The following is a 15,454-nucleotide window of genomic DNA, read 5'->3' on the forward strand; positions in this document are numbered from 1 at the left end:
GCTTCCAGCCAATCAGCTGAATTCCTTGGAGAAAGGTAATGCAGATTTGTGGGTGTACCCCTGAAGAACTGCTTGGTTACAAGATTCAAAATGGCAGATGTACTCAACTTCCTTTCGTGTGGAAGGATTCACAAACTCCACCACAAGAGAGTCGTGGACGATGTTCCTCTTCGGGTACATGTCCTTCTTCCCGCGCAATTAAACAAAATTCCCCGTCCTGTTAAAAACATTTATGATTTAACGGGGCGGGGGGCTGCAGAACAATCAGGGAGTGCGCAAGAAAATCATTGCCGGCGTCTCACTCGACGGACGTTCTGCCCTGTGCTGACTGCAACTAAGGGCTGATAAAACGACAGAGAAATAAAAAAAACGCTTCAAGGAAAGCAGGCAGATAAAACCAAAATCAAGACCGTTTCAGCACGTATTCACACGCAGTCACCGAAACTTCGATGAGTGCGCGTAAACGAAGTGAATTTCCGCACCAACCGGAACAGTAACTGCTCGAGATAAGATACGTGCTCAGGCATTTAGATACGAAGCATGCAAGCCAGCTGTTGCCTCGTATTTCTTGCTTCTTTTCCTAAGGTGATGGAGTGCAGACTGCACGCTTCATGTTTTGGTGCACGCTGCGTATCTGCTGTGCGCCATAGTGCAAGTCACGGACAGACAGGATCGATGCTAATGTCTCGTTCCACTGGATTCCCAGTGACGATGTGATGCGTGCCCAATGGTTGAAAGTGAACGGACCCAGAGAGTGGCGGCCCAACAACGCGCCAGCTCGCTCCACCACCTGCATCAAGCATTTTTTCCTTAAGATTTCAGAGAGGGCTGCAAGAGGCGCACACTGAGAAAGGGTCGGTGCTGAGTATGGAGAGTGCATGCGCTCTGCACGTGCTCCGCCTGGATGCTGCAGTTGTAGTGTGGCCGAACATCTGTTGGAGGCGGGACACGTACTCGACGAGGTCAGCGTGCCAGTCAAAAAGCCTCGCAACCAAGAACAACAAACCACGTGTGGCGAGCTTTCTGTTGATGCTCCTGGCGAAACATTTCGTATAGTCCTATTCCTTACATCACGTGGCGGCCATGCGGATGTATCTAGCTCTGTTGCCCTTTCAATGCCAGCCTTGCCCAACACACCGCACAATTTTATTCCACCGACTGAAGGAGCATCTACAAAGCCAGGAAGGCTCAACGCTGTTCCGTAATTACTAGTCGCGCTGAAATGGCCGGTTCAGCAGATGCATCTCGACAACACAACCCGGAACCTGCGAGCCCGCCGATCCTGAGATCACCTGCTGTGAACACACATTTGAAGCCCACCACTTCTCTCATCACTGCATCCCACCCGCAAGCGATATATACTGCAACACACGTGCTTTCACTGCCGGTAAGTGGTCAGAGGGACCTTAAAAACACCGTTTCCTCGCTCCAAAACGTCATACCGTTAGTGAAAAGAAGCTAAATCACTCAAATGGGTCCTATGAAAAGTTTTCGATTCTTCATGGAGCGCTGGAAACGGAAACTTAAAGAAAGAGCCCTTAGAAAAAAGGTAAACACCCTTACGCAAACGATGGAACGAAACAAGGAGGACTTGCTCAAGATGAAGGAGGATTCTCGAGTGAGCGCATTCTTGAGAATTGTAGAAGGTTCCCAGGAAATTGATCTGCAAGCGTCCTTTATACACAACCAAGTAAAAAACTGCGGACAAAAATGACCATCATGGTCGGAAGCGACAATCAGATATTCGACCATCATCCGTAGCCTGTCTGCAAAGGTATAGGAATACCTGCGGTCCGAATGCGTCCTTCGTTTGCAATGCAGGAGCACTTCGCAAAAGTGCCTTGGATTCACAGCCGGACAAATCAGGCTCAGCACTGTCGTAAGCTACAGACTGGAAGCAGAATTGCTGAGCCTAACTGCTCCTCAGGCAAGAGTATGCAGCTTAATAGTTGATTAAATGCGAATCAAGGAACGGGTGCTGTATCATAAGCAGCGTGACGCTTTTTTTGGAGAAGTCCACATGAGCGCAGATTTGCAGCACTTGGTGGGCACCGAAAATGGCCTCGCCAACTGTTTGCTTTGTTTTTTGCTCTGTGGTCTTTGTGCAAGCTTTAAGATTCCTCTGGCCTATTTGTTCACGAAAGTTACCACTGGTGTCCAGTTTGCTGAGACAATGACGTATGTCATCAAAAAAACTGAAGAAATTGGCGTTTAGATTGTGCGATTGGTGACAGACAACTATAAAAGCAATGTCGCTGCAATGGGCGTCGTCCGCAAATAGTCTGCCACGGCCATTGCTCCACACCCGTTGGGCGAGTCGAGGCGTACTTTCCTTGCTTTCGACCAGAGCCATATCATAAAGAATGTGAGGTCGCAGTTCCAGGCAAAGGATATGGGGGCCGACAAACAGATTAGCTCGACCCCGCTGAAGAACGTCTACAAAAAGTCGCGAGCCTCAACAGTGAAGCCGGTGATGTTCCTCACGCGTCGCCATCTGTATCCGTCCAACATTGATAAGATTAGCATCAAGAGTGCTGTACAAATTTTTTCCCCATCGGTTACAGCAGCCCTGGAATTCGTGTCAGTAGTCCCAACGGTCAAATTCATGCTGATGATGCCCCGATGGTTTGCCCTCATAGATGTTAGCAGCACAACGCAACATCTTCAAAACAACGACCCTGACACCCGACCATTCATCGACGCCGGTGATCCGAGACCAGAATGGCTCGAGCACGAGTTCATTCCTTACCTGTCGAGGCTCAAGGAAAAAAGCAGCCAGGAAAGCTACCTCAGCAACGAAACACGCCATGCACTCTTTCTCACCACCACATCGAATATGGAGTGCATTCTTTCTTTATTGGAGGACAAGGTTTCAAACTTGTGCTCACTCGAAAGTTTCCCAGCGACCCAATTGAGCCATTGTTCGAATTTTTTCTATGTATGTAGCCACTATGGATGAAGCGACACTATGGATGTAGCCAGTGTAATATGAGGACAAAGAAAGATGCTAGAAACAGCCACAGTGCCTTCCGCGATGTCGAGCAAAGTAAGCTGGTCTACATCATTCTGCAACGTCACTGCCATTTCTGCTAAAGTGAGCAAACGCAGTTGTTCGACAAAGTGTTTTCCCCACTGCCTCAGAGGAAAAACTATGGAAATTGTGCATACCTCCAAGTCATCGCCTTCCGGATCCGAAGCTAGCCAGCATCGTGATGATTGGCGGATACATTGTTCGAGATATAACAGAAAACTGGAGCGGTGAACGCTGCATTGAACTTGTTCAAAAGCAGTGGGAGACTCGCCGATCGACTGATTCATCAAATACCAGGATCGTGGAAGGATGAAATATCCAACAAAGGAACCTGTTTGTGTTGGTGGCGCTTAAGGCCTCCCTGGACGTTTCGCCGCAGCACAGAAAGGCCATCAGCAAGCCACTCATGAGTAAGCGTCGAACACGCCGTTAAATTATTGATGGAGGCTCTTGTGCTAGTGTGCGACACCGAAGGCCCTACTAACAAGAGGATGTTTTTAGAGCTTTTCTGCACGAAGCTCATTAGGCCCCTCCTTAGCAACCATGCCCTTGAAATTACAGACTAAAAGTCTCTCGCCAAGTTATACGCCAAAAAGCCGCTCTCGCGTAAAGTGAGTATACTGTGAGTAGGAGTAAACTCTGAGTATAGGTGTATGAACTGATTTTGAGGGCGCAGAGGTGTGCGAAGAGATGCCATCACTATTATTGTCGAGCCATGCCAGCCATGCTTCAGAGCTAGACTATGGAGCTAGCTCAGAAATTCGCATAGTTAGCTGCGGCTCCATCCGGGCATTAGGACTGTTTTGTTTCGCTGGCTGTTGTGTTTCGCTAGCTCATGAGGTGCTTCTTGATGCTCGAGCGTACGAAAGTGGTTGCGCTGCAATGCAAATTTATATTTACTGTAAATGTACACAAATGCTATAAATGTAAATGGCTGTAAATACAAACACTTGCATTACAGACACATGCAAAGTATCGTATATGGTGCTAGTGTTGGTCAAATGTTTTAGGGGAATCCCCCAAGGTGGAGTAGATTTGTAATAAGGGAGTAATTACACATTGGCATCCACCTGAGCGCAGCCATACGGCTACAAAGGAAAGCTATACAGCTTTCTCAGAAACTTCGTAGTTAAAGAAAAATTCGTCCTGGTCCGGGGATCGAACCCGGGACCACCGCTTCACCGGAGCAATCGCTCTACCAATTGAGCTAACCGGGACGGCAAGCTTATGGTAGGGCGAGAGCGAATTGATCAATAACTCGAAGTGGGAACAGTTCACTTCTGTGGATGCCTATTAGTAATTACTCCCTAATTATGGTGCTAGTGTAAATAGTTGTAAATATATGTAAATAAGTGTACTTAAACACCACTTTCTTTTCTACAATCTGTGCAGCGAAGTTCCTCAGCTCCACATAAACGAGCCTAAAAACTCCCCGACTTCACACAAAACTAAAAGCAGCAACCGCACTGCACCTAATTAAACAGTGCCGCTATATTTATGTGCGAGGAAAGTTCATCAGCGTCGCGGGCCACACCATTTACCCGCACAAATAAGTTTTCGTTTCCAATGGTGACACGAAAAGAACGAAAGTAAAAGCTTACAACGCTCTATTCGTCTGGCAAATAACAGCAATAAGCAGCGGAAGCACCTCAAGCAGCGCCTCAACTATGCCAGCCGCCATCCTCAAGTGGCGCGCGGAACGAACGCCTCAGCCCACCTCTACAAACGGTGAGAAAAGCTGCCGCTACAGCCTGTTGGTGTTGGCAAAAGCGCTGCGCCGAACATGAAGCGACAGATACGGAAGAAGCGGTGGGAAGCAAGAATCTGACAGACGCATGGTGTAGGAGTGGGAAAGAGCAATCACCATAATGCCAGCAACGCGCACCCATACAGCAAGCATGACGCGAGCAGCCCTACCATCTGAGTAGCGCTACATCGCGGCAACTGAACTGCGGCGCACGGACGGCTCCCATTCCGAAGCCGATGATGCGGCTGGCATTGTAAAAATAGAGGAGGCACTGGATTAACTATTCGTTACGGCGCTGATGCAGAATGACACAACGGAAACGCTTTTTTTCCTCATTACTTTCACCTCGGTAATCTTCTCGGAAATGCGGGCCATCGACCATCTAACTTTCGTTTCGTCTCGCTTGCCGATAGACGAACTTGTTGCTACTGCCGCTTCCTGGGAATGCAGGAAACCTTGGTCTGCTTTTGCGGCTATGTTAGATGTTGTGACCACGGTGACTGTCTCGTCGTAAGCAATTAAAAAACCCGTTCTCCAGCTCGGACTTCAGTCAGCATCATGGCACTGAAAGTGCCGCTAGAAGAAATACGGCGCATTGTGCGTCTTTTCATCGGTGTCTCCCAGAGGGAAATTAGCCGGGGCACTAATAGGTCAAGAGTCATTATGAACCGGATAATCCAAGCCTAAAAGGAGGCTAGTTGTCGCCCAACGCAGCGGTAGACCAAGGGCAACGACGTAAGACGAGGACAGACTAATTATGGCTGTGGTAGTTGCCGATCTGTTCCTCAGCGCAAAAGAACTAAAGGACGCCCTTGCTCTGATTGTTTCATGCAAGACGATACGGAGGAGACTGCAGGAAGCAGGTCTCCATAGCTGCGTGGCAGTCCAAAAGCCGCACCTGAGAGATAAACAGCACAAAGAAAGGTTGATCTTTGTACAAGCCGTTGAGCAGTGGTCAGTGAAAGACTGGGGCGAAGTTGTCTTCTCAGACTAACCGACTTTCAGCACTTACTGGGACCTCCAATGGCATGTATGGCGACCACTCAGCAAATCTGAATCTGAAAACAAAGCAAATCTGAAAACAAAGCTTTTGCTGTATACAAAGTGCATCTATTAACAAATGCTCAATTCGAACCCTCTATCTCCAACCCTCTTCGTGGATAAAATTTTAAATACGGACACTCTCCTTTCCGCGAATTTTCAGCAAATTTCTAGCACTGACACCCGGGAAACTTTGTCTAATTCGTCTATTTCATATCACTTTTTGTAAGGTATAGGTACCTACCTTTGCGCTGATTTTTTCGCTTCTCGATTATGCCACGCCCAAATTATATGCATATTTAATTACAGTGTCCTCGCATTCGGGCCAAGGTCGGTCTTCGTCCATAAAGTACTAGCGCTCGCCTCCATACGATGTCGAAGCAAACTTTTTTTATTTAAATTTTAATACTATTTAAAGTTTTACTATAAAAGACAAGGATTTGGTAGTACGCCCGTGCAGGTTGCACCCTGCATATTACTTGGGATATGGCATGCATCAGGGTAGGTTCGGCCACCAAGGCTTCTATAACGCACGCTGACATTGCACATAGCAAGATTCATAAGTGATAAGCTTCGTAGTACTCCCATGGTGTATTTTTTATAGAACAGTTAATTTTTGTTTTTAACCTAACTTGTGCTATGGTTTTGCTGTGTGTAATCGCGTGAGCATGCTTGTTTGGTACTGACGAAAATACGTTCGCTTCAGTACGCCTCAGTAATAGTCTCTGCATGTGTCGTTTTTATGCCTTTCCTCCTTGCCCTGTCGATTCTTTTTAATGATTGCTCATGCTATTTCCTCGTTTTGAGTAATACATATCTTTCTTACTCGGATAGAACACCATCTTTCTTATTTCTCGACTCTTACCGACCTCCCGGAATACACCCAAAGCATTTTTTGCAGCGGGCAGTGCTCTGTAAACGTGGGGGGGGGATCAGAAGGAAGGGCTCGGCCCGCTTGCCGCATCGAAGGGCTGTTTACATTAGAAGAATACTGCAAAGTTATCACTCACCACCTGTTGCCATTCGTTCTTGACGGCCCTTTCCCTCACGGTGAAATCCAGTTCCAACAGGACAGAGGTCCAGTGCACACAGCCCGTAAAGTGGCGATACTCCTCGACAGCTATGTAGTGCGCGAACTAAACTGTCCCCCTAAAGGAGCTGACCTCAACCCAATAGAAAATGCAGGGGACCTAATCAAACAACAACTGTGGACCCGCCGTGCTGTTCCCATTACGGCCGACTCCTAATGGGATCCAGTGGCGGAGGAATGGGAGGTGTTACGTGGACGACGGGATGTCATTCCATTGCTCTAGAACTCAATGCCACGGCAGATGGCGCAAGTAACCGCCTTGCAAGGACATCTGACAAGTCACTAGGTTTCATTTTTCCTGGCATACATTTTTCTCATTTGTGTATAAAACACTTCCAATCCATGTTACTTCTGATTCCAAATAGCAATCATAGTCTAACCAAATATTTTGTCAGTAATCTTAAGATACGGCACTAGCGTAAAGGGTGACCACCAGACGAACAGCACCTGAAACAGCTGGGCAAAACGTGTTCGCGTTAGCGATGTCTCCCGTGCACGAATTGACTGTTTGATAGCCTACGCACAGGTGAGTTGCGACCTCGCAGCTTGTTGCCTATATTACGCGACAGCTTGTTCTGCTGAAAAGTCTGCGTCGTCGTCCGTCACCGTGTGTCAGTCGGAAAAAATGATAGAACTTTCGAACAAAGCTGAAAAAAAAAGAAATTAGCCGGCATCGGGGGTCAAGCTTGCGCCTCTGCGCGGCAGGCAGGCCCGTAAGCCATAAGTCACAAAAAGTTCAAACGCGGCAGAGGGGCACCTAGTGAACGCGTTGCGGTGTTTATGACTTTGTAATGTGTATTGGAGATGTGTACGGAGGCTATAGTAGCCAGTAATTACAGTAATTGAAGTTTTAAAAAATGCGCGGAATGAAACGACGGTGTTACGGTGGTTCATTGTACTAAAACAAATCGTGTGCATGTCCGACGATTTGCGTAGTATGTCGTAATGTGCAACCTAGATAGCGATTGACATTTGGCGCCTTGTAATGAATAAATGACAAAGAACGAAAGAGGAGAATAAGACACTATTGCATCTACACTTAAGGCGAAGCGTAAGCGTACTCCAAATTCCTTTTTCGCCATTCCACGACATTACGCGGATTTAGTTTCCTCGTACATGGGGACGCTCATTGTTTTAAGTTTGAAGCGCCCTTGTATGACCTTGAAAACGTAGAGGCACCAGCGCACGACTGGCGCTCTAAATGCGCTCTTTGCATCTTTGTAGTAGTTTCGTTATTGCTTTATTATGGCCATATAAGTGTTATAATAAGTGTTCTAAAATTATAATACATCAAGGTAAAAACATCCCAAACACAAAGCAGAACTTTATTCACAACAGTTGTTCGCGATAAAAAACACCAATTTCGTGGTAAGGGTCATTAACTGGATTGCATCCAGCAGCATGCTACTTGTTATGCAGTGTCGGTACAGTTCATAATATCAAATGACTCTATGAATACGTACGAGGTATTTAAACAAAATATTTTACTTTGTGTCGCGTTTGGCGGTCTCGAATATATTCTTTCTTCTGCAAGGTTTATAGTGCCGGAAATCTTTGTTGTGCTCTTTTGTTCATTCTTCAGAGCTGCCGGCACGCCGCTTTATCTCTGTGATGCAAGACAAGACCAGATTTGTCTCCATTGATCTCATCCATTCGGAGCCGATTCTACATTGTTCCACACTGTTGTAGCAATTCTGCACGCCGCATCGGAAGTTAGATATCAGCTTTATATTGAGCACGGCCGAGAGGGGTGCGCATTCTGCTCGACAACTGCCGGGCACGCCTATTTTATTGCTACTCCACCGCCGAGTCATCAAGTTTTTGTGGGCACAAGTGAGCCCAATAAACGGATTCTTTTGGAAGCCCTTTTCGCTGCTTTCCCGCTCGCCGGACTGCAGCCACCACTCGTGACAATATTATTGCGCATCATTAGATTTGAAGGAATATTCATAATCTACAATTATCCTGTAATGAATGAAGAACACTGAGAGTGGATTGCGCTTCAAAAAAGGCTCTGCGGTTGGACTGCAGTAAGATATAAATGCAAAATACGTAATGATCTTTTCTGCAGTAAGCGTAATTTTCATAAGTTGGTTAACCCTGTGGTGCATCAAATTAAGCTGCAGTACTGTAAAAGCGATACCACAAGTAGGTTATATAACAAAAAAAAGTTTTCTTTTAGACAGTAGTAAGCATGTTGTTCGGGTGATGGTGCCTACTTCTGATTCAACTTTTAATAGAGGTAATAATTGATAAATTTATTTGGGTGTACTTCAACAGCCAGTTGGCCTAAAACGAGCGCACACTAAGTCAGATACAAAGATGTCACGCACACAATAATTAACAAAGACAATTAAAAACTATTCATTAAAATGACGCATGAAAACCGGTTCAAATATATCAGTGCTTACAAATGTGGAATTATATATGTTCTACAAACGAGTTAGTGAACACATGACATTCATCATAGGATGAAAAGTATCAGAACATTTGGTGGCTGTTGAATGAGGCACGCGAAATCTCAGTGACATCAATAATTCTTGAGAATCAATGGAGCCACGCACAGAATTTTACAGAAACTGCATGTCACGCATAAGTCGCCTGTCGTGAAGAGTATACATACTGAGTTATGTTAAGAAGGAATCATAGCCATAGAAACAACGGCGACCAACATACGAGTATGTAGGTACTCTATGTGGTAGTTCCATGTCAGGTGTCTCGAAAATACCACTCAATTTCTTTCACAGGGTTAACGATTTCAACCTTTTGTGTTCCTAACCATAGGCTCTTAATAGTTCATTCAATTTTCGAGTGCATAGCGCTGCTTTTGTTTCGCTAGTGTTTATTTTTGAGGGTTTTTTGAGCCCAAAAGTCCATTTCCAGAAGCAACATATTTGCCCGTACCTCTACATCTGCTTGCTTACCTGCGGTTAGGAAAATTGTGGTATCGTCCGCTTCCGAATTGCAAAACCCTGTTTGACGGTTACTTTTCTCAAACGGCGTAAAAATATCTCGCGGTTACGCCACATAATGTCTTCTTTCAAGAGCTCATCGTGCAGCAATGCCCTCTTCAGTAAAACTTACACATCCACGATATTTCAAAGCATTTTTAAGCCTACAGATCGCCGCCCTGTGCGCGGACTTTACCCGTGTAATGGCTAGCTTAAACTCATTCAAGTTCACCTGCGAACAGAACTGGACCCCCAAAAAATTTCAATGGTCAAGTTGTCGGTGGCCGGACACTGTTCAAGGTGCAGACGTTATGCTCGCCAAGATAAGCAATCAGATGAACCCACTAAGCGCGAACAATATGGTCATTTTCAAGGACGGCCTACAGAACGACCAGCTGAAAAGGTTACAGCAAGCAATTGTGGCCACGGAAGACAACGGCCACACGGAGCGTCACCGCCTCTCCGAAGTCGCGAAGCCTGAGCGTTGGACCGATGTCTCGTCACTGTGCGTAGTCCCGAAGGCTCCGCATGGAAATTAGTCGTCAAGGGCAGTGACTGCCAGCAGCTACTACATCGAAACAACATAGTTCTTCCCCGACTTACGTGCCGAGCATCAGAGTCAATCCAAGCGCATTTCACTTCGACCATTGCAGCGATGGGACCGCGGCCGTCGTTTCCATGTTTTCCATATGTTTCCGTCGTTTCCATATGTTTAATACTCTTTTTACAGTGCCTATAAATGCCTATTTCGGGTGTCAGTGCCTATAAATGCCTATTTCCGACGTCGGTGCCTAAAAATGCCCTATTTTACAGAAACGGGGCCTGAAATACGCTGTGGTTTTGCTTTCAGATTCTGTTTACTTTCGAATTCATTTCGGTTTTGAGTAGAACACACACGTGGCAACATTAGATGACCTCGTGAGTTGGCTGTAGTGAACACTGTATTTACGCCGGCTGTGTACACAATACCAACCATGTCAGCCGAAAATATCGAAGCAACCATTTTCCTATTATGTGCCATTTTATCGTGGCAGCTTGTTGATGACTGGCTGTCAAAATGGTAGTTAACCAGATGGCACCACATTTCGGAAAGTATACGGAGTAAGTTATAGGTTCTTCCAAATAATTTCCAGTTGGTTCGAATTGAAACCAACTGTAAAATGTTCCATAGACCTGCTGGAAACAGTTTAACTGATTTTTTTTCTGAAGATTTTTTCTTTCTGAAGAACTCAAAAAGCACTGCAAGGACGTTAATGAACTTATTGCTTCAGTCAAGGGTGTGTTTTTGAAAGCGCCTTCTAGTGTGTGCGCGTTTAAAGAGCAGTTGCCGGAGGTGCCTCTCCCGCCGGAACCTATCATCACACGTTGGGGAACGTGGCCGGAAGCCGTTGAATACTACAACTACCTCCTTTCTGACCTGAAGACCGTCATAAACAGTTTCTCAGGTGATGAGAGTGCTCTAGTCAGGAGGGCTCAAGCAGAACTCTCTCAAGACAACCTCCAAGGAGACCTCGCGTACCTGTGCGCTAACTTCACTTCTCTTGCGAGCACTATTAAAAAAATGGAATGTGGGGGTGCAATGCTCACTGCCAACTCTGGACTAATTGAGAATGTGCAGCAACGAATCGCTGCACTTCCTCACGGAGAAGTTGCCAAGAAAATCCGTGTAAAGTTGCAGTCCGTCTTGGACAACAACGATGGGTTCTCGCTCCTCAAGCAAATTTCAGGAGTACTTACCGGTGAATATTTTATGATACCGAACATTGTAAAGCCATCAAATGTTCCTAAGCAGAAGCACGCTCCTGTAACATCCGTTGATGTTGAGCGTTGCTGTTCAGCATACAAGCTTGTTCTTACTGATAAGAGGCATAACTTTACCTTTAACGATAAAAGCAATGCATCAATATGCATTGCTTTTATCGTTAAAGGTAAAGTTCGATGTCATTTTGTTCACAGAAACATGGCTGTCCACTCAGGACGAATATATTCATATTAATGGTTATAAATGTAATGGCATAACGAGAGAACATGGACGTGGTGGTGGTCTGGCAATTTATGTGAAAGATTGTTATCCACATACAGTATTAGACGACTTTTCGGTCGTGACCCCGGATGTTGAATCTTTGTCTGTGGTTTTATCAAATGTTATAGTTGTTGCCATATATCGGCCGCCGGCCGGGAACAAGTCACACTATTTCCAATTTTTAGAAAGTTTGTTTGAACACCTCATTTCCACGAAACTTCCGTTTGTGGTCATGGGCGATGTGAACATCAATTTACTCTGCGACGACTGTAGCACCCGTGAATTCAACAATATTGTTTTTTCCTATGCATGTTGTAACCACATAACACTGCCTACTAGACTGACTACTAAGACTGCCACATTATTGGACGTTTGCCTTCAGATGCCTTCGGAACCTTTGTTTGGCGTACTCAGTAGTGATATTAGCGATCATTTACCCATATTCTGTTTCCTCCCTGTTAAACGAAACACACATTCTACTCATAGAGTCGGTTACACATGTAGAGAAATTCATGACGTCACATTATCCAAATTTAAAGCACTAATTGACAATCAGTACTGGGACGACATATACAATATTCAGGGTGTAAATAGTGCTGATGCTGCATTTATCAAGAGCTTTCTAAAATGCTATAATGAAGCCTTCCCTCTTCATGAAAAAAAAATCCCAAGAAATATAGGAAACCCTGGAACCAAATCCCTCTATGAACGCATCCGCATGAAAAATAAAATTGATCACGAATTTGTCCAAACCCGTCATATAACACTTTTTAATAAATTCAAGGCTTTCAGAAACAAACTAAACAGTGACCTTAAATACACCAAAACCAATTACTATGTCCAGCGTTTCTCCAAAACACATGATAATTACAGGAAAGTCTGGAAAGAACTCGGCTACTTACTCGATAACAACGTGCCATGTAATATTGATGAAATAATCATACCCGAAGGGAAACTTACTGGTTTTGACTTAGCAACAGCTATGAATGAGTTTTTTGTGAAAGTAGCCGATTCTGTGGTTGATGAACCTGCCCATTATACCACATATCAAAACCTCATAACGCCCATACCAAATTCGTTAACGCTTACCCCAACGACGCCTAATGAGGTGACCATGTTAAGACATGGCATTAAAAACAACGTATCAGCTGGGTATGATGACATAAAACCTATCCCCTTAAAGTATGTATCCGCGTCCGTATCAGAAGTCCTAGCTCATATCATAAATCTCATGTTCACAACCGGTGTGTTTCCGGATGACCTAATGGTTGCTAGTCTGTCCGATTTACAAAGGTGGCGACAGAAACGAAATTACTAATTACAGACCCATCTCTGATCTGCCTATTTTATCTAAAATATTTGAAGGCGCCATCACCCGCAGGCTACAAAATTTCTTCGCCAAATATAACATTATAAACGATTCGCAGTACGGGTTCTTGAAGAATAGGTCTACAGAAAAAGCGCTGCTAACAATTAAGGAAAAAATAATTGATAACATTGAAGCGAGAAAATACACGCTTGGTTTGTTTTTGGACTTTAGAAAAGCTTTTGACTGCGTACATCACACTATTTTCCTCCATAAATTAAACTGTTACGGTGTGCGTGGAATTTCTTCAGCCCTGCTTTCTAGTTATTTAGATAACCGTTTTCAGTATGTCCACATTAATTCCGAAAATTCAGAGAAGCTCCCCATCACACAAGGTGTGCCACAGGGATCAATCCTAGGGTCGCTCCTATTTATAACTTACATTAATGATATATGTAATATAACAGATTCAACAGACATGGTAATGTATGCTGATGACACAAACATTTTTTTCAGTGATAGAGCTCTCTGCACCCTGGAAGGCAAGGCAAATGCATACCTAAATAACCTTCAATCCTGGTTGCAGGCAAACAGACTATCATTAAATCTTTCGAAGACTCACTACATAATTTTAAGGCCTATTAACACTATAGAATGACATTCGCTTAATATTTATTATTCTAACACTACGATTGACAGAGTTTCCAGTTACAAATTTCTTGGCGTTTGGTTTAGTGAGACACTGTCCTGGAATACACATATTTTGAAACTTTCCTCCAGTCTGAGCAGAACAGTTGGCTGCCTTTACCGACTGGCTGGCATCATACCTACGTGGCTTCCCGCTTTTCTGCTGCGTTTGTCGGTGACAATAATTATATATTGTGCACTTTTTTACTCTAAAATCTGTTACTGCGTCCTCGTCTGGGGTACTACAACTTCCGGTAGTTACGAAAAATTAATTAAGATACAAAAGAAGGCACTGAGAGCAATTGAACGATATCACGGCCGACCACAAAACCTCCCATCAATGCCACTATTCATCAAACACACCATTCTGAAGGCAGATCAGATATACTTCTTCCGACTATTTCAATATATTCACAAAAACCGACTATACGCTTCTATTCCTGACAACTCTTCCACAACGTACCACTTCCGAATGCAAAGAAAACTGGTACCTAAAATCCAGTCCAATTACGGCAAACAGACACTACGCTACCAAGTTCCTACAGCCATAAATAATTTACCGCCACCTCTTGACTTCAATTCTTCCGCATCTTCGTCCAATAAGAACCTTAAACATTACTTAATAAGCAGTAACATTAAATTTCCATAATACTTCACTCGATATTTCTTTACAGCTACTGTGTGTATTCTGTGAATCATGCTACTTTGTTTGATGATTATGTATTCTGATCAGTAAATCTTGGTTGTGTTGCCTGCTCTTGCTCTGTGAACTTAATGTGCAGAAGTGTGTGTTGCAAATTATTTTTTTTTGTGCATTATTGTATTACAACCTGCATATGCGTCCTCTTTTTTTTTCGTAACTTGTATTACAAGTAAGATTTTTTCACATGATTTACTTTTGCCACTGCATTGCCAACCGTGTATGGGTGCTAAGGCCTTCGTCAGGCAAGTCAGCCTTTTGCCTCAGCTCCTCTTTCCATGGAAATAAATAAACTGAATTGAAATTTGAGTCCATTAACCTGGGGATGGTGCTTGTCTGCTACTGCTTCCATAGCTTTAGCAGTGATTTCTAGATGGATGATGTTTATTTTACCATGGATCCTCGTGGATGTACGTCCCGTGCAGAACTATGATTCTTTTCGGCATATTCCGCATCAAGCAGCACTCTGTATAACATTTTCTAGCATCTCGTATTTATGGTTTCCAAACTCTTCTAATGGCAAGCACCATTTGATAGTCGCGTGGCTCCAGACACGTGAAGCCACAAACTATAAAACACTCTTCGATTCCTGTGTGAGCGAAGATTATTTGTCAGATGCTTTGAATTGACAATGTTTCTATCAATTTCTAAATACATGGCCTCCTGTTAAGGTGTTCATTCTTTCTACTTCTGTACTCGACAAGCGAATTGTTTGTTTCGAGGTATACCAAAGTGTTTTAAAACGGTTGGTAACCTTCCCTTTTGCTCTGCTGAAGCATGTGTATTGTACGAAAAGTTGCGCGAGAGCCTTAAAAAAACGGCTTCTAATGTTCGCACCTTGCTTAAGGTCCCAAATCATTCCTGCTGTGTTTTGTTTT

This window comes from Amblyomma mixtum, chromosome 5 (assembly GCF_055824585.1).
Source record: "Amblyomma mixtum isolate Tamu chromosome 5, ASM5582458v1, whole genome shotgun sequence".
In the NCBI taxonomy this organism is placed as follows: Eukaryota; Metazoa; Arthropoda; class Arachnida; order Ixodida; family Ixodidae; genus Amblyomma; species Amblyomma mixtum.